This window comes from Taudactylus pleione, unplaced genomic scaffold (genome assembly GCF_031769625.1).
Source record: "Taudactylus pleione unplaced genomic scaffold, aTauple2 ptg000012l, whole genome shotgun sequence".
NCBI classification, from domain to species: domain Eukaryota; kingdom Metazoa; phylum Chordata; class Amphibia; order Anura; family Myobatrachidae; genus Taudactylus; species Taudactylus pleione.
The window spans coordinates 16,092,117-16,111,163 of NW_028284415.1; positions in this window are offsets into that span (position 1 = coordinate 16,092,117).

A 19,047-nucleotide genomic window follows, 5' to 3' on the forward strand; every position below is an offset into this window, starting at 1 on the left:
CAGACTTAGCTAAGTAAACTTTGGGGATGAAATTTTGATATTAGTATATAGCAAATGCTATTTACTTTTACTGAAGTGTGTTATGTTAGGAGGCAGGCGGGACTGTAGCATACTTGTGGTACAGAAATGTACTGAGTTGATTGCTTGATTCTTATTAAGCGGTGGGGTCCCTGATGTCACTGTAACACAAATCCATCCATAATCATCTTTTTGACCTGCATGAGATCCCATGAGGTCCACAACATGTTTGAGGAGCTCCAGCTATCTATACTGAATTGTGGAGGTTATTTAATTTTTTTTTTAATTAGTTCTGCTGTGCAGTGCAATGTATTTCTGAATTTAGTGGTCCTTTAAAGGCGGGTATCCACTACCCGACAGTGAAAAGACTGAACGATAACGATATCGTTCAGTCGTTCACTACACTGCAGGGTGCCCACACTGAACGATATGTCGTTCAGTGCAGGCACAATCAATCATCTGCAACAATGCTGAACCTGATGATATCGTCAGGTTGACCAGCATGTTTACATGATGATAGATGTCTAAAAGATGTCAAAAAGACCAAATTTTCAAACGATTTTCAAACAATGTTTATCGAACGATTATCGAACGATCGAACAATATCAATATTGTGATCTTTCAATCGCTCATTTTAATCGTCTAGTGGATAGGCAACTACTTGTCTACTTGACTAGCTCATCATCCAGTAGAGAGCCATTCTTTTTATCTCTGTCCCATAATTAGATACATTTTTCCAATGCTCTCCTGTTAATCTTCTTTGTGTGTGATGCATCGCTGACAATACAATAGCTTCAGGCAAGATCTATTAGTAAGGGAACAGAATGCACCATTGCGGAGAGGACAAGGTATGGTTGTGCAAATATATAGAATGAGAGCAAGAAGAGAGGGTCTCAAATGCAATTGCAGTTGTGATCTCTCAAGGCTCACAAATGCGAACATTCACTTTGTGAATAAATTCTCTGTACAAATGTAGTCGAAAAACAATCACTACGTGTGTGACTTATACGCAATGTCTAATAATGCTCAATCTGAGTAAACATCAGCAGTTCACAGACATGTCGTGTGTACACACTGGCCGATGGGCAGCAGATATATTGGCCGATCAATTGATCGGCCAATATATCTGTCAGTGTGTACCTAGTTTTAGACTATTTTACCATAAACTTTCCCCCATAATAGGCTAAATTAAGCAAAAAAAAATCTATTTAAGGTGTCTTTAAATAAATAAAGCTAAATACTGCAATCCCTAAACAGAACCGACAAATGCTTTATGATAACGGAATTTTTAAAGTTTTGAAAAAGCTTTTATTAGCAGATGAAACACATTGGCAAAAACACATATTGTGAACATATATACTTCAGCTGAGTCTAATATCTAATAACAGCAAGAATTCAGCACAACCTCATAAGCTGCATACACACACAACGATTTTTTGAACGATTATCGTTAAACGATATCGTTTAACGATAATCGTTTGCAAAAATCGTTCACTTTCTGAGTCAAACGATGAACGATTATCGTTCATGCGTGTTCACGTTTGTAGTTTGTAGTTCAGTCAGACTTGTCAACTGAACGATTTTCAGTAAATTAATATGCAAAAATCGTTTGTAGTTCTAAAAAATCGTTCATTACATTTAGTAAATGAACAACTTTAGTAAACGATTTTAGTTCATTTTTTCAAGGGAAAAAATCATTTACTAAAATCGTTCATTAACTAAATCGTTGTGTGTGTATGCAGCTATAGACTTAAGGCCCCCATAGATCAGAGTTTGATTGCAGCAATCGTGCAATTTGCAATCGATTGTGTATAAAAATCTTTCCCTTTTTCAATCGATTGCAGAATTGCCACAATCGATTGAAAAAGGGAAAGATTTTTATACACAATCAATTGCAAATTGCACGATTGCTGCAATCAATCTCTGATATATGGGGGCCTTTAAGCTCAAAAGGCAATGTGATTTAAGTTTCAATAATATATTTATTATACTCTTTCTAGGTTTTTGTACTATCAGCGGCCAACCAGGGGCATTTCTAGAGAGGAGGGGGCCCGTGTGCAGTCTCTGACAAGGGCCCCCTCCTCTCTATCCGGCGGCCGGCAGCGCACTGAGCTGTGCGCGGCCAGCGCTGGAGTTATAGACTCTGGGCACTAGAGTGCGCCCAGAGTCTATAGAGTATGCGCATGTCACCGGGAAAATGGCAGTGGTGGCCATTTTCCCTGTACTGCGCATGCGCAAACGACGGGAAAATGGCAGCGGTGGGCATTTTCCAGTCATTTTTACAGCGCCAGACCCCTGCGCAGACGTGGGTCTCCGGAGAGGTAAGTAGTACTATGGGTGCAGGGTGTGCAGTGCGGGGCCCCCCTGGACCCAGGGGCCCGTGTGCCCCGCACACCCTGTACCCATTATAGATACGTCCCTGAGGCCAACATTATCATCATGTCTGATCCAGCAATCCAGATTTAAACAATAATAATAAAAATGTTATTTATATAGCACTGTTCTCCTAATAGGACAAAGTGCTTTACATTTGCATTTAAATAAAAAAATAGAAAATAAGCTTAACAGCAAAGAGATACATTAGTGAAGGGACATTAGTGAAATGCTAAATACTAGAGTGGAGGCCTCTCGAACTGTGCGGGGAAGCGAGTTCCATAGAGTCAGAGCGGCAGTGCTAAAAGCTCGAGCCCCATAAGAATTCCGGGAGATTCTAGGTACTGCTAATAGTCCTTCATCTACAGATCGCAGTAATCAAGCGTGGCAGTAAGGAATCAGAAGCTGCTTCAGGTACCTTGGGCCCTGGTTATATAGGGCTTTGAAAGTCAGTAAGCCAATCTTGAAAACGATTCGCCATCTTACAGGCAGCCAGTGAAGGGAGAACAGAATGGGTGTTATGTGGCTGGAACGGGCTGGTTGGTTAATAGCCTGGCAGCTGCATTTAGTATCAGCTGCAAGTGGTGCAACTCTTTTGCTGGGAGACCCAGGTAGAGGGCATTGTATTAGTCTAAGGGGTATCATACTTACCTACCTTGCTGGGCAGCTTTCCGGGAGCAGCAGGAGGGGACTTGCTGCTCTCCTCTTCGGGGGGCGAGGCCAGACGATAGACGGCATTTGCCTAATTTAGCCCCCCCCTTCCCGACGGACCCGATAATTTCAGGTAAAATCTCCCCATTCTGCCCACTTCACTAGGAAGTGGGCAGGATGTGGGAGATATGCCTACTCCCTCGGGATCGCGGGGGGTTACCCGAAAAATCGGGAGCCTCCCGCAATTCCCGGGAGAGTAGGCATGTATGAGGGGTATATTTAATAAAGTGAGAGTTTTTAGAAGAAGAGATGTTGCCCATAGCAACCAATCAGATTCTTCTTATCATTTAACTAGAACCTTCTAGAAGATAATAGCTAGAATCTCATTGGTTGCTATGGGCCTAATGCTGGGTACACACTGACAGATATATTGACCGATCAATTGATCGGCCAATATATCTGCTGCCCGTTGGCCAGTGTGTACCCACGATATGACGGTGAACGTCGTCGTTCTAACGACATATCGCATTGGCTGTGCTGCACAGCCGATGGACAGATATGTCTGCAGACCGCCCGTACACACACAGCGACACACTCCATGGCCGCCGGGACCCGCAGCCAGACACAGATGATGGCCATTCAGTGTGTATGAACGACCATCATCTGCAGATATACAGTATCTGTATATTGTGTACCCACCTTAAGTGTGATGACACAAATGCATGTATGAATTTAGACAGATCTTCTGCCATGTTGACGATTCCCAATGTGGGTATTTATATTTAAAACACAAGTCTGTGTGTGATTTTTTTTTGTTCCTGTATTTAGCCTAGGGACAGATTATAATAGCTATTTTCAAGGTTGTATATAATTATTTAATTTTACTTTGCATTTGTTCTATGCTGATCTTTTTCTGATCACATTCTTCTGTTAATTACTGTTTGGTGAGCGAATATTAAGTTTCCATGTTGTGTTATATGAATGTGTGTCCTATATGTGCATTACTAAATTATCTAGAGACAATTGTTTTAGGATTAAGTAAAATCTCCCACGATGCTTTAGTAGAGATTCATAAAATTTTGAATTTAGAATGTAAGGGCTACATTTATTATGCAGCGATTCTCATGCGGTGTTCTCTGTAGTTTTTTTTATAAGGGTAATAATATTAAATACAAAACGTGTCTGGTTTTGTATTTGATGGCACTGTCCCTTCATATCGAGCTGATGAAAGCGAAGATGTGTTGGCTTTCAAAAGCGAATCATTAAATGAATCCTTAAATATTTATTGCTCTGCACATTCTACAGAGTATTTATATACAGCATATTTTCTCGAAACACTCTCTCTCGTTGTATCTGTATTTCCAGGATGCACATGGACATGTGCCTAGGCCAATAATTACATCTGACAGGTGGTGTAGTTCATCCATTCACTACTTCAGGATATCCACTGGCATAATAATTGCTAATTGTGCTTATTGACTGTATTTCACTTGCTCAATACTTTCCCATGCAGAGTTTGATGCTTTGTACGCAGATACTGAATCAGTCTGTTTCTGAAGACAACACCAGCTGTGTCTCAAATTATGCTCAAGTGGCGAGAACCAGCACTAGGCTGGGAGCCCTGTGAGCACACGCCGTTGACTCTCCATCGAGATGTAGTGCTTCTCTCCAGATTGCAAGTGGTTACAAGGCAGTTCTTACATTTGATGCCTCACAACAATCTCAAGCCGGAGTGGGAAAACAATGCAGAATTTCGGAGCTTGAGTCAGAGAAGATTTACATCCCTTGCATCCACTGATACGAAAGCTATGTGCCATCAGACACTTTTTTGATCAGCATTAATCTAGTGCCCCTCCTAATTCCAATTCTAAATACTTTCTGTCTCTGTTTGCTTGTCTTGGACTATATAAACCTCTAAACTTTAATATAATAGCACTACAGTGTACCTGTCACCAACACAGAGATGGAGACAGCAATTGTGTAGGTTGAAAAAATAATCAACTCACTAGCTAACTCTAAACTTGTGATATCAAAAAGGTATGAGGACCTGATTGACATTTGCACATAGTCACAATTCCGGGCACTTTATGAGCTTGGAAATAAACCAGAATTTGTGCCTGTATTCACAGTCAGTCCCATCTATGTGACCGCACCACCCCATGCGTCCGCTGGCGTCATCAGCTCAATCCTTGGTGGACTAGCTCTATCCTTGGTGCATGAGATGCAAATGAAATCGGCCTGATCTGCGAATTCGCTCACATCTGAATAGACTGATCCCTCCCAAGGGAGAGTGTGCCGATAAGAAGCCCATCGGCTTCTTTTGGGCAATGCCACCTTCAGGTGGCGTTACCCATCGGGACGAAGCACAGGAGCTTAGTACATTTAGGGAATACATTTTCAGGGGTTTTACCTCATTTTTACCTTTAGTACATCCCGCCCTGTATATGAAGCACAAAGGAACTTGGAACTAAAGTGCTGCGGCAGCTACACTGTAGCACTTCGCAAACTGACTTAGTTTAGATATACAAATGTCGCATATCAAATTAATCAGCTCAGACGGCTGGTGCGTCCAAGTCACATTGCATTGCGACTTAGACGCATGTTCGGCAAAATAGACGTCAAAAAGACACCAGCTCTAGCCGAGTCTCACGCACCAACAGGGTATTTTTAGCGCGACTACAGCAATCATGTGCAAGAACACATCTGCAGAAGATGTCAACAGGCAAAATGTTGAAAACATCTGCAAACCACAATGTTGACTTGGAAAATGTCAACACTGACAAAATGTCGACAGCCAAAATGCAGACAGGTACATATCAAAACCCAACTTAAAGTCTAACCCTACCCCCTAAAATGTATATTGTTGAAATTTCGACTGTCAACATTTTTCAGATGTCGACCATTTAACTGTTGACATTGTTACTGTGAACATGATGCCTACATCCCGAGCAGACATCCTACAATTTAGGACACAGCATTCCTGATAACTCTCCAGCTATATCAGTATAATCCATCTCTACCCCTCATTTCACAGCCTCTAACATTAAGTTAAAGCACATGCAAAAGAGTGACTTAATGCAGGCATATCTCGCTACCCAGGGACTTTAGAAGAAAGAAAGACATTTTAAGATTAGATAACGTTACACTGGCAAGCAAAGATGAGCCTCAGGAAATGGTAGTAAATTCACCTTAACTTACTATTAAGTTATTAAGATTATTACTTAACATTAATAATCAAGTGCACCAAAAATCACAGAGAATCACAATTCCAATCCATATACAATTAAAAAAGAGTAGAACATGGAGAAAAGGATCAATTTGCTCCTGCAATAAACCATATTGCAATGCAAGGTGTGCAAATGAATTTATTTCTTTCATGCAGGGAAATACTCAGTGCTATTGTGTGTAGGGAACAAAAACTGGACAGCTTTGTTTTTACTCTGAAGTTTAGAATTTAGCTAGGACACACCCCCTTCCCAAGTATACCAGGCTAGGCAGCCATCTTAGCTGCACTACATAGGTTACAATGAGCAGTATTAGCAATACATGGATATATGTTTACAGTTTGGGGAGATACAAAGTAAGAAATACAATATACAAATATCAAAATACCCCCAAAATCATCTTACTACCTGGAGAGGCAGCAGTCCTAGGCACACTACATAGTGTGATGTTCTGGAGTAGTTTGTTCAGTAGAGTGGTCAGTGGCGTAATGTTTGGATGCCCATATAAGGGTCACCATACAGCTTGTCTGGGTTAAAACAAAATTATGCTTTAATATTGTCAGCAACAGAAAATAAGAAACAACCTACTCTCCATTCAGGGCACTATCTCACTTCTTCAGCCCCAACTGTCAAGGGCAGCTAGTCTGCACACAAGTACACACAAAGTATCAGTCCTGCCTGCTTCTTGCAGGTATGGCCACAGGTCTTCTAGCCTCCACTGGCCTACTTGGTAACCTCTGGACATCTGATAGATGTGGTCACGCCCCTTGTTAAACTTGTTTGGGCGGATCCCACCATCACAGCACAGATTCATGCAACCTAGCTTCAGTCTACCAAAATAGGTAATGTTAGGCAGGATAAGTAATACCTGGAGAAGAGATGCACATTGGGAAACAACGAATACAGAGAGTGACATAGGCTACTCGATAAACAATACCCATGGAGTCATCAGTTAAAGGGATTGTTCATCTTATCCACAATCTTAACAGGTGAGGCAGCCAACTTGATCAAACTACATAGGCTACAGTGGGTAGGTTAAGCAATACATGTACAGTAGATCTAATACACGATGGGTGACAATAAAGTATACAAAATAACATACTAAATAACAGATGCCCAGAGAATCATCAGATCTATGGATTGTTCATCCTACCTACAAGATTATCAGATGAGGCAGCCATCTTGGGCACACTTCATAGGTTAAAATGGGCAGGGTTAGCAATACATGGAGCTATGACCAATAATGGGGAAAGAAAAAACAGTATACAAAAGTGAAATACAAAATACAAGCATCAAAATCCATTTAATTTGTTTTTAATCCTAAATATGAACAACATAGGGGGATAACAACAATGTAAATACAGCAGCAAAACTGGAAAAACATAAGAATAAAGCAAACACAGTATTAACCGAAGAAGCGGTAAATATATAGACAATGGTAAATAGAAGGCACAGGTGGATGTTACCACAAGTTTCAGAAGGGAATGGTAGCAGTCCAGGGTTTCATTGCTGGGGTAAGGAGATAGCAGGTGAACAAATTCAGCTATCTTATTTAGAACAGCTACAGTATAGCAAGAATGGAGTGCAGTTAGACCTCAAAACTAAGCTGCAGATACTGGTGCAAGTCCGCAGGCAGCAAGCATGTGTGACCAGGGATTACTGATCCGCATGAGGGGCAGTAAAAGAGGATCTTCACTGTGAGTAAAGTGATCGATGAAGAGATAAAGCAGTGCCAAACAGATGTGCAATGGTGGGTGCTGCAGATGGAAGAGTACCTATGTTAAGAGGCGCAAACTGCTGCCACTTCTCGGGATCACTCAATGGCAGTAAGGAAAGAAGAAAGAGTGTGGCTCCCAAAACTGGTGATGGGGGATGCAAAGCTGCACCCAATGAGTAGCTAGAGCAGCTCTCCAGCGGTGAAAACCAGGCAGCAGCATTAGGAGAGTGCAAGTAGCAGGTTATAGGGGCAATCAAACTGTAGATCCAGGGAGCAACATAAGCCCAGCTCTACACAATAAGACCAAAGACAATGGTACCAGGGAAGAGCACTGGTGCAAATCAGAGGCAAGTTGCTGGCCAATTCATAAAGGAAGGCTGGAGTTCTCAGAACACTCTGGCTCAGGGTCCTGGACACCACATTCAGATGATTGCCTGCATGAGTCGGCAAATGTCCTGGGCACAATAAGGTGGTAAAATTAGGAGGTTGAATGTAGGGGCATCGGAACAATTTTATGTTGGGGGGGGGCAACATAAAATCGTTCCGATGCCCGCCCCCCCTTTCATCTCCCCTCCCTTCCTCCCTCTTACCTGACTGAGCGGCAGGCGGCCAGTCAGGGGCTATGCTTTATAGCAATAGGCTACACAGCTCCTGCACCACACGGAGGAGATGTAATGTGTGGCGTTTTAACTTAAAGACCACACATTACACCTCCTCAGTCCTCCGCCATGCGGTGCAGGGGCTGTGTATCCTATTGCTAAAAAGCACAGCCCCTAACTGTCCTCGACCACCCCTTTGACATGTTGGGGAGTGGGGGAGCCGCCTCCTCATGCCCCCCCCCATTCTGACACCCATGGGGCAGAGGATGAGAGCCCTGTCAGCCTGCGACCACCCTCGGCCCTCACCGAAGTAGGGGAGTAATAGTAGCAATCAAGATGAAGATCCTTCCAAGTTTGGTGTACCTATTTCAGATGCTGTCCATTAAATTTCCCATCTCTTCTAAATAAAATACAGCAAAATACTTCTAAGATTAATTTGCTCAAGAAACTGACATATGTTCCGCATCTGACTTTTGCACAAGCATAAAATAGAGTGAGGCTTGAATCTGCCTACCATAAACAAAACAAAAGAAAACTTTCTACACACCTAGCTCAGGCAGACGAGAGCAATGCTAGATACATACATACATACATCATACATAAAGATGAGTGGACATAAAGATAGCCTTCATGGTGGAGAGTAGTGCAGTGTGCTACTCTCCCACACAAGGTTGGGACTGGTGAATGGGGAACTCTGGCATTATCTGTAGGCAAAATATTTTATGCAAAAACTGACCTAATGAATTATCTCTCAGACATATAAACTGCTGGTTGAAGACCAATTTGGTTCTCTGCCCAGGTTTACTTCAGTATGGCAAAATGAACTTGACTTTTCAATTTCTGATCATCACAGGTCTCATTACAGACCATTTCCAATTCCTAGCAACAGGGTACAGGCATGCTAGTGTCCTTTGTAGAATGTTCCTAGGTCTACCTAACTCTTGCTGGATTTCACTGGACATATGAGTTTTGGGATGCAGTGATCTGGATCACTACATCAGTGGTTGGGGATGGGACACCATCTGACCATGGGTCTTGGCTGTTTAATCTTATACAGTAGACTGGCTATTTCATTTCAATTTTAACAATTTATCAAAAGCTGTAATCCTCGTCTACTAGAGGACCATGCGCCTTTCCCCAATGTGGACCTGGTTTAAAAGAATAGACTTCTGCATGGAAGTGGTGGATTTATCCCTCTCCAGCCAAGACAGGTATCAGGAACTGAAGACTCTTCATTTTTTACTGTAAATTCTGCTGAAATAATTTTAATGTTAAAGTTTGTATGTTTTTGTTGTTGTTATCAAATTGTAAGTTTCAGCCTAAATAAAACTGCACAGCCTGTGTCTCGGGGCTGCTTCATAAATCAGGAATTCTTTTTATTAAGTTCCCTGACAGTTAAAACAGTGATGGTTAAAATGCAATTTCTAAATGCCACTTTTATGGCTGTTTTTCCAAAGTGATGATCAGCAGTTGTGTGGTGTAAGACAATAATGTAAATATGATAAAGCGTGTGTATACAGTGCTGTTTCTGTGTGCTGAAGCTTACATATGGGAAGGTGAGCAATTAGCATACTATGTACAATTTCTCATCCTAAATGTGAGATGCAATTTACCATCTGTGGGAATGTTTTCCCAAGTACCAGAACTGAACAACTTATTGCACTGGCCTAATCTGTCGGCTGGTATGTGCTCAGAACACAGCACATATTACTTGCTGGATACATCTCATTTTGATGTGTGCCATGATACAATTCATATCAGTCACTGTAAGCAAAATACAGCTATTAGGGCAGACACCACACATTTTCACCACATTTCGCCACACATTTTGTTGTTTCTGGTACAGTTTGCTCTATTGATGTTTTTTTTGCTCTGAGCCTAATGCTGTGATTGACTACATATGTTTATCTAGCACAGTGTACAGTCTCATTCATTTTTCATTCCAAGCGATCAATTCTGGAAAATATTGCTTTAAAAGCTGACTGTGATGAATATCTTGAAAGAAGGTGAGAACAGCGTTAATATGGTATTGGATAAAAAATATATATAGGACACCATGGGAAAGTCCAGAACCAGTCATTGTATATACATCATTGATATGTACTGTTTTTTTTGTTTAGCATTAAAAAGTATTTAATTTTTAAATCGACAAAGCCAATTTTATATACACACCATATATTTATTTTGATCAGCTGCTCCACCTGGCAGCGCCAGTGTGATCAATTTCTGCTATATTTTACAATGAAAATCTACCCTGAAGAAGGGAATTGAGACTCTGCTCATCAGTGCTATCCTGCACAATGGGCTTTTGATACCTTGGGCAAAATTTACTAAGCGGCGGTTTGATGGCGGTTTCTATTCTATTCTAAACCCCCGGGGGTTTGGTGGCGGTTTCTATTCTATTCTAAACCCCGGGGGTTTGGTGGTGGTTTCTATTCTATTCTAAACCCCGGGGGTTTGGTTTTGCAGCAGTTTCTAAATGACAGCACTGTTCTATTCTATTCTAAAATGTGTTTTGATGGCAGTTTTGCTTCAGTTTTGGCCTTAGTAAATCTGCAGATAGCAAAACCACAGTCAAAACACATTTTAGAATAGAATAGAACAGGGTTGTCATTTAGAAACTGCTGCAAAAACAACCCCTGGGGCTTAGAATAGAATAGAAACCGCCACCAAACCGCCGGGGTTTAGAATAGAATAGAAACCGCCGTCAAACTGCCGCTTAGTAAATTTTGCCCCTTTACTTTTTTTTTCCACTATTAACTTTTCAAAGCACAGTTGTACACAAGAACACAGACAACAAATACAATGCATGCTGAAACTCCAGTGAAATTACACATGTGTGGATGTCTACAGGTAACTTAGGCATGTGCAATCTCATCTCATCACACACACTTTCATGGAAGCAGAAATGGAGCTGTATCTATATAAGGGCAGAATGGTCAAAATGTATTCACTGGTATTTCACATTTTTGAACCATGTAAGTATCTCAAAACCAATGTAATAGAATGGATTTGTTAATTTAACAGCCTAAATCAAAGCTTTCCTACTAATTGGTATCTTTAAAGGTTTTATTTGGGTCTCAGTTTCTTAGAAAACGACAATGTCTGTCCTGATAACATATGTAAAGTTAAATGAAATACACAAACGGGCCAGGATTTCAGTCAGTCAAGGGTTGCACTTTCTAAATGATTCAAGTACTGGCAGGTCAGAAGCTAGAACAATGGTAACATGCAGGTCTCATTTGTTACCAGAGTCACACAATACACTGGTCTGACATTCCTGGGTGACATGTAAAGCTGCCACAGATTATCAACAGTGATGATAGAACGATTACTCTCTCCACACACCAGTGGCAAACGCAGGATTTCCAGAGGGGGGTTTCCAAATGCTTAATTTTAGAGTGAGTGTGGCCTGTCAATGAAGATGGCAGAATTAATACTTAACCAGCTTTAATAAGCGTCATACAAAGTGTATTGTGTGTATTAATTCCAGCGTATACAGGATCAGCGATCACAGTAAGCCATTAGATGCACCAGTAGGCCGTCCTGCCTGAGCTGAAAGTATTTATTTTAGATGTAGGCACCATTCCAGACTATTGGAGCAAGTCCGTGAGCCTGGAGGAGCAGCAGAAGAACCTAGCACTACCCTGGACATACTGTGTATGTACATATTGGACTCTATAGCAGTGCATCTCTAACAGTGCATGTTTTCCAGATCTTCTAGTGCACAGGTTATTTATTACTAGCTGATACATGTTAAAATATCCACAGGTGGTGCTACTTATTTCATTTGTGAAACTGAGAAGAACATGCAGCACTAGTAACAATCTATTATATTACTATTTCTATTGTGGTCATGGTGTGGGCTGGGGAGGGGGGTTTCCAGGCAGATGGAAACCTTCCCTGCATTTGCCTATGCACACGGAGTAAATCATTTTATCTGAGGGACTTTTACTTTCTCTTCAGATGGAAAATGAGTTAACAAACCTATCAAGTGCAAAAAATACAGTAATTTCTAACAGTTGCCCCCATTGTCCTCAGTCTATCACAAACACTACTACTGCGCTACATGTCACTTGTTCCTCTGTCAGTCCACCTGTAAACTAAGGTTTGAGCAACAGCAACAGAGTCACAGTTGTCTGATTAGTCATGATAGGCTTATTAGTTAAAAAGTAAAATAAACCCAGTGTTCTCCCCAGGCTGTTTTTTGCGGGTGCACCACCTGGCAAGAAACCAGCCTACCACCCGGCACTTTGGGAGCCTCCAAGTGGGGCCAGTATCTGGGAGCTGTATAAAAAGGACAAGATCCTACAGACTTTGCAGTTTTTTCATAATCAGACGACTGGGCCTCTAATAAGAAGGAGAATTAATATATAAAATGTTATTTCAAATCATTATAAGGTCAAGGTTTAAAACATTTTATTATTGCAAGGCCTCCACCCGGCTACTTCTTGATGCCACCCGGCTGGAAACATTTTCTGGGGAGAACACTGTAATCCCATAAAGAGGCATTATCTAACCACCGAATACAAGTAACACAGATTAAATGCAGCTATTTTATTTAGGATCGTGCAAAAGATACCCAATAGTTAATACCCGATTTCTGGCACTCCCAAACATGTGTAAAGAGTAGGCTCAGTGGTCACCCACTTACCTTTGTAATGCCCTTAAAATGCACACCCACATAACTCTAAAAGTGAATTGAAATATGTGCCAGGCATTACTGCAATTCCTATATTAGGCACGTAACACTTAACTGTGTGCATATGATTTTTCTTTCCAAAATCTATTTTCTGGCAATCGTTACTCTTTTGTGAATAGAGAGTAAAAGAAACAAGGTAACAACTGGTGGGACTTCCCTGCATCGGAAGCGGCCCCTATTGTGGAACTGAGGCTGGACCCATTTTGCGGACAGGCATGGCCTTCTGTAGTCCCACTGTCCTCATCCTTCATGATCTCCATCTACTGATGTCCACCCACAACTTCAGCACCATCTAAATCCTCAGACTGTCTGTTAATCCAAGCATGTGTTATTACTTTTTTTTTTAGCAGAAAACATGATTTATTATTGCACACAGGTCGCTTACTTCACTTTATCACATCAGCAATATTACTAAACTATTAGCATAACTGGGTTGGACTTGCACCAGGGGTCAGGCACCCGTAAGTGATTCGCCTCCAAACAGGTGTCTAACCACCAAACACGCATCTTTTTGGTGGTTTGCATAAGTGGCATTATTGCTCACTTTCTTTTTTAAATGTTTTTGTTAATGTACAGTATAAGCAAGCAGATTAATAATGATAGCAATAGAAAAATAGTAATATTGCAGACAACATATAATAAAGCAATAATAAATAGCATATTCATTTATAGCAAAAAGCTCATACAAAATATATAACACAAATATATTACATGCTTATTTAAGAAAAGAAGAAAAGAGAAAAAGGAGAAGAAAGGAAAGGTAGATCACCAGCAGCCCAGGACCATCCAGGCCATAAAATATTGCCTTAGCTGAGTTGGACAGGAGGATCAGACAAAAACACTCTAGTTTTGTACCATAATGTAGAATGAAAGCAATTATGAATTTGATGTACGATTAAGGGCTCTATTTATTAACATTATTTTGACTAAAATAAAGTGAAAAAGGGTGTTTTCACACCCTTTTCACATTATTTTAGTATCACCTATAGTTATTACAGGGCAATTGGAGTAGAATTTGTAACATTCTACTCCAACCCCTAAGTATCACTTATTTTTAGTAATCAAATCGCATTTCTCATAATTGTAATGGGAAATGTGATCTGGCCAAAGTTACTAAAAATAAATTGTGAAAAAAATACCTAGGGAGGCCCTGTGATAATAACGCCACCTGGAGGTGGCGTTATCCAGGGTCTCCCCCAGTTACCGGACTCCTGCCCTACTCTAACGGGGAGAGCAGAGCCTGGAGTCGGTCCCAGTAATCAGCTGTGTGGTCTAAACAGACCGCAAGCTGATTACTGTAAAAAAAAGAAAAAAAAATTGGTAAAAAAAAAATGTACTTACCTGACTCCAGGGACCGGTGATTGGGGCTCCAGTGATGTCTCCCCTCCGGTCAGCTGGTCTCCCATAGTGCACTGCTGCCCGGTCATCAGGTGATCGGGGGGGGCGGGGCATAGCGCCGGGGGGGGTAGCAGCGGCGGCCGGTCGGCGCATGCGCGGTCACTTTGTCATGATATTTTTTGCGAAAATACCGTGATAAGGCTCCGAAGGGGATTCGCAGGGACAGAGCTTCATCGCAAGCTCTGTCCCTGCAAGCAATGCGAATTCAGTCGTTAATATCACACTACAATCTGCATTCAACATGCGGATTGTAGTAAATAGAGCCCTAAGTATCAATAAAAGATTCCCATATAGAGAAAAACTTCTCTAGTCGTCGTTCTTTGTGGGATGTTTCCATCCAGTCCATCTTAAACACTTTAAAGAGCTTATCTTTAAACATTTGTATGCATTTCCTCGCCACGGCTGAGAGAATCAAAAGCAATTTGCGACAACCTGGTAAAATCTTGGAATTAGTCGTATAATAGTACCAAAGATGGCCCATTCTGGGGTTAATCGTAAATAATTTAACAAGTCTGATAATGCAAATTGTTTACCATAGAGCCAAAATGTTGTACAGAAGGTGAAATTCCAAAACAGTGGTAAAGGGAAGCATCTGGTCTCGTACATTTTGGGCAAGTTGATGAGGAGGAGAGTCCAATTAAATGACTACGGGAGGGGGAGAAATATCCTCTAAAAATATGTAGAATACATTTCCTGATAGGTCGTAACAGGCAAAACTTGAACAGAATATAAAAGAGCGGTCAAAATTTTTGATTTGCTGAGGTCATGAAAATGCTTCAGCCAACGTGTTATACCAGTATCATAATGACCGCTGTAGTACGGTGTCCGAAGTATTTGTAAAACAAATAGAAGGCAACCCTAGACCCAATAGAGGATTGAAGGCCCGTATACATTTGGTTCATGCAGTCCATACGGGAAAGGAAGGAAACAACCTTGGAGGTATAATGCTTAGCCTGCAAAAAGGATAAGTTATGGGAATGTAAAAAGGTGAAGAGAGACTGAGCCTGGGAGAATGATAAAGAACATTTTGATGTCAAATCCGTAAGACCAATGTCAAGATTTTGTCCATGTCAACATTTTTCAGGTATCAACATTTATGATGTTGACATTTAACCACGTTACCATTATAACTGTCATAATTCTGGAGAGACCGTCAACTATATAACTGCATACCACCTGGTGTGGGAGGGATGTATAATACATAGGAGAAAAGCAACCAAATAAGTATAATTATAATTATATTAATTACTATTGTTTTAAAGTGTCAGCCATCTCTTTATTAGCTACAATTCTTTTGTTTATGAGGAGAATTCAATTAATAATTTACTGTGTACTAATTGCTCCACCTGGGCTATTCAATTAGCCCCGCAGGCTGCACTTAACATTGACCCAATAAGAAATCCTTGATAAGTATCATGTTAACAGGTGAAAAGATCCCGTTAACGCATAGGTATGTGAACTTTTCACGGTTCCTATCTGTTAATGGCCGTCAACATGTTAATTTAATGGGCGTTAAAAAGTGTCTCTAATTGAATAGCCCAGGCGATAAAGCCCGAGGCTATCACCTTTTTTCACACCCGTTAATTAACAGTTCTAAATGAATTCCCCCCTTAGATGCTCAATAATATATATTGTATTTGTCTTGCTGTTAACTTATTTTTACTAGTTCACTTATTAACACATTTTACATACCTTGTTTTTACTTACTTAACAATGTAAACTAAGGGGTGGCGCCTCATAGCCTTTAACACTGAATTTATTTTACCACTTTAATCTTATAAAATTGAGGATTCCCACATTCCCTATGAGAATCTGCAGAGGTTATCCCCGCAATCGTTTTGTCACTAATATAACTCTCCTGGATGCCCCAAACTGAAACTAATTCCTGAGGCACACCATTTTATTACAGGTTGAGTACGGGATCCCAACAGATCCCAACTGATCCCGTACTCAGCGGCACCCTGACAGATTTTGATAAGTATTTTAAATAAAGTCTTAACCCTACACTCTAACCCACCCTCCCGCAGCTTAACCCTAACCATCCCCCTAGTGCATACCACTAAATCTAACCCTAATACTGTGAAGATTGTGATCGTCGGGATGCCACTGTTGGTATTCTGACAATTGGCAGTCTGACGGTCGGCATTCTGACTACATCCCTTTACTGTGAGGAAGAATAACTGGCGAGCCGGACTTCCAGACACCCACACATCCTCTGGGGTCCCACTCCACCCAGGTACCCAAGCCACACGTAGGCTCAGCAACCACCACAAACTTTGGAACTAAACAACAGGTGTATTAGCCTAAAGAAACCCAAAATGGCGATCTGACACATCCCCAAACCGACACAAAATACGTGCGCTATTCCAGACAGCCTCAGCAAAGAAAATTATGCCAGAAACATTGTCTAGAGCGAGTAGCATAATGTATACTGGTACAGATGAAACTGTAGAGCAAGAGAAGGTTAATGCTCAAATGATGCTGCAGGATTGCTGATGAAGAGTAAGGTGAGGCACAGGAGGTTAAAGCACAAATGTAGCTAGAGGACTGCAGGAGCAGAGTGAGAGACAATGTACTGGAAACGGTGCAATCTAGTCACAGGGATACACAAGGAGATTTCCAGGAGGAGACCCAGAAGTAGCTGGAACTCTTAAAGCCAGGAAGTAAAGACTGCAAATGAGTGCAAGAGACTTCCAGAAGGAACACAATGGTACCAGGAACTAGGAGCCGGAGATCTGCTGGCCAAGTAGATTACATGAAGTCCAGGCAATGAGGAAGTGCACAGAAGCCATTTAAATAATCCACCTAATTAGGGCTAGCTCAGGGTTGGCAGACAGCACTCAGGTCACTTAAAGAAATGGAGCCAAGACAAGATGTACCAGCACCCCCATGTGAGACACTGAAACAGCTGCTGGCAGAACATGTGGGAGGGAGCCGCAGCACAGCGGACACTGTGGCAGGAGGAAGAGAGGCCATCTGACCGGACCTGGTAAGCTACAGTCATAGTCCAGCAGTTTGTAGCAACCTTAAAGGGTGAAAATGCTATGCATAGTGCCACACAGTTTTCAGGTCTCCTGTTGTCAGCAACAAGCTGGCCTGACAAGGAAACTTTCAGGCCAGCTTACCACTACGATGGCAAATATGAGCTAACTAGCAGCTTTCCACAGCGTTGCATTTTTTCCCCCCAGTTCTTGCATAGCAGTAATACATAAAATGATGTAGAAACTGCAGTATACGCATAATTTTATGGAAAACCTGCTTGATAAATGAGCCCCTAAGGATGTGACAGAAGCATTCCACAAGTCACTGCAAACCAGGAATGGCATGGTCAAATGGAAGCACCAATATGATTTCTACAGCTTCTCTCTTAATCTTCAGCAGAGGGTTGGGCAATGAGAAGAATAGCAGGAAACACATATCCAAGTGTAATTTCTATAGAATTTATGGAACATCTGGTCCTTTTGTTCTGCAGTCCCTATTCTGAATAAAATTTAGTTACCTTGGTGCTTAAGAATGTTTCCATGAAATCTACATGAGGGAATCAAACTTTTGTACAATGTAAACGTAAAAGTTGATAAACCTTCCTTAACGTCCGACTCTTACACTGAGTGGTTGCATCTCAGAGCTCCTGCGTCTCCTCTTTTCTGTGTCTACCCCTCTGTCTTGCCTGCCCCTCATTGCCTGTCTCTTTCTCTCCTGCCCATTAGTGTCTACATGTATATATAGCAGACACTCCAAGTGCAGTTTGCAGCAGACGTGTGATATTTTGAAAGGAGCCAGTGTGAGTGCTTACTCTCTTAAAGGGTAACAGAGGAAAAAGCAGACTGACCCATCCTGTGCTTTCTCCCAGGCAAAAGAGGAGTCTCCTTTACCTTTTCTGTTGTCTCAACAGCATGTCCACGACCTCACTGTCCCCACACATTAGTTTGTTGAAGTGTCGTTGCGAGCTGCGGGCAACGTTGATTTTTTTCTTGTTTTCTTTTCAATGTCTAATTAATAATATGTTGCTTTAGAAAGCACTTTCTAGATTCACTGTTTCATTATCCCCCTTCCACAAAAACTCGAAAGTCTCCCTTCAGATTTAAAATGACATATATGATACCAGCATTGGCAGAGGAAGGTGGAGGCAGATGCAGATGAAGTAGATCACTATAAATATTACACATTCCTACAACATGGGGTTAAACACATTTACTTCCTATGCGTTTCTTGAATATTCTGGTGAGATTGCCCTCAATTACTTCTTCCGCCACTTCTTCATCTTCAGTGCAGACACACAGTAATTGCAAGCACCGCTATAGATAAAACACAGTAAAAGCAGACATAGCTATAGGTGTAAATTGTTAGGGGGGAGGGAAAGGATTG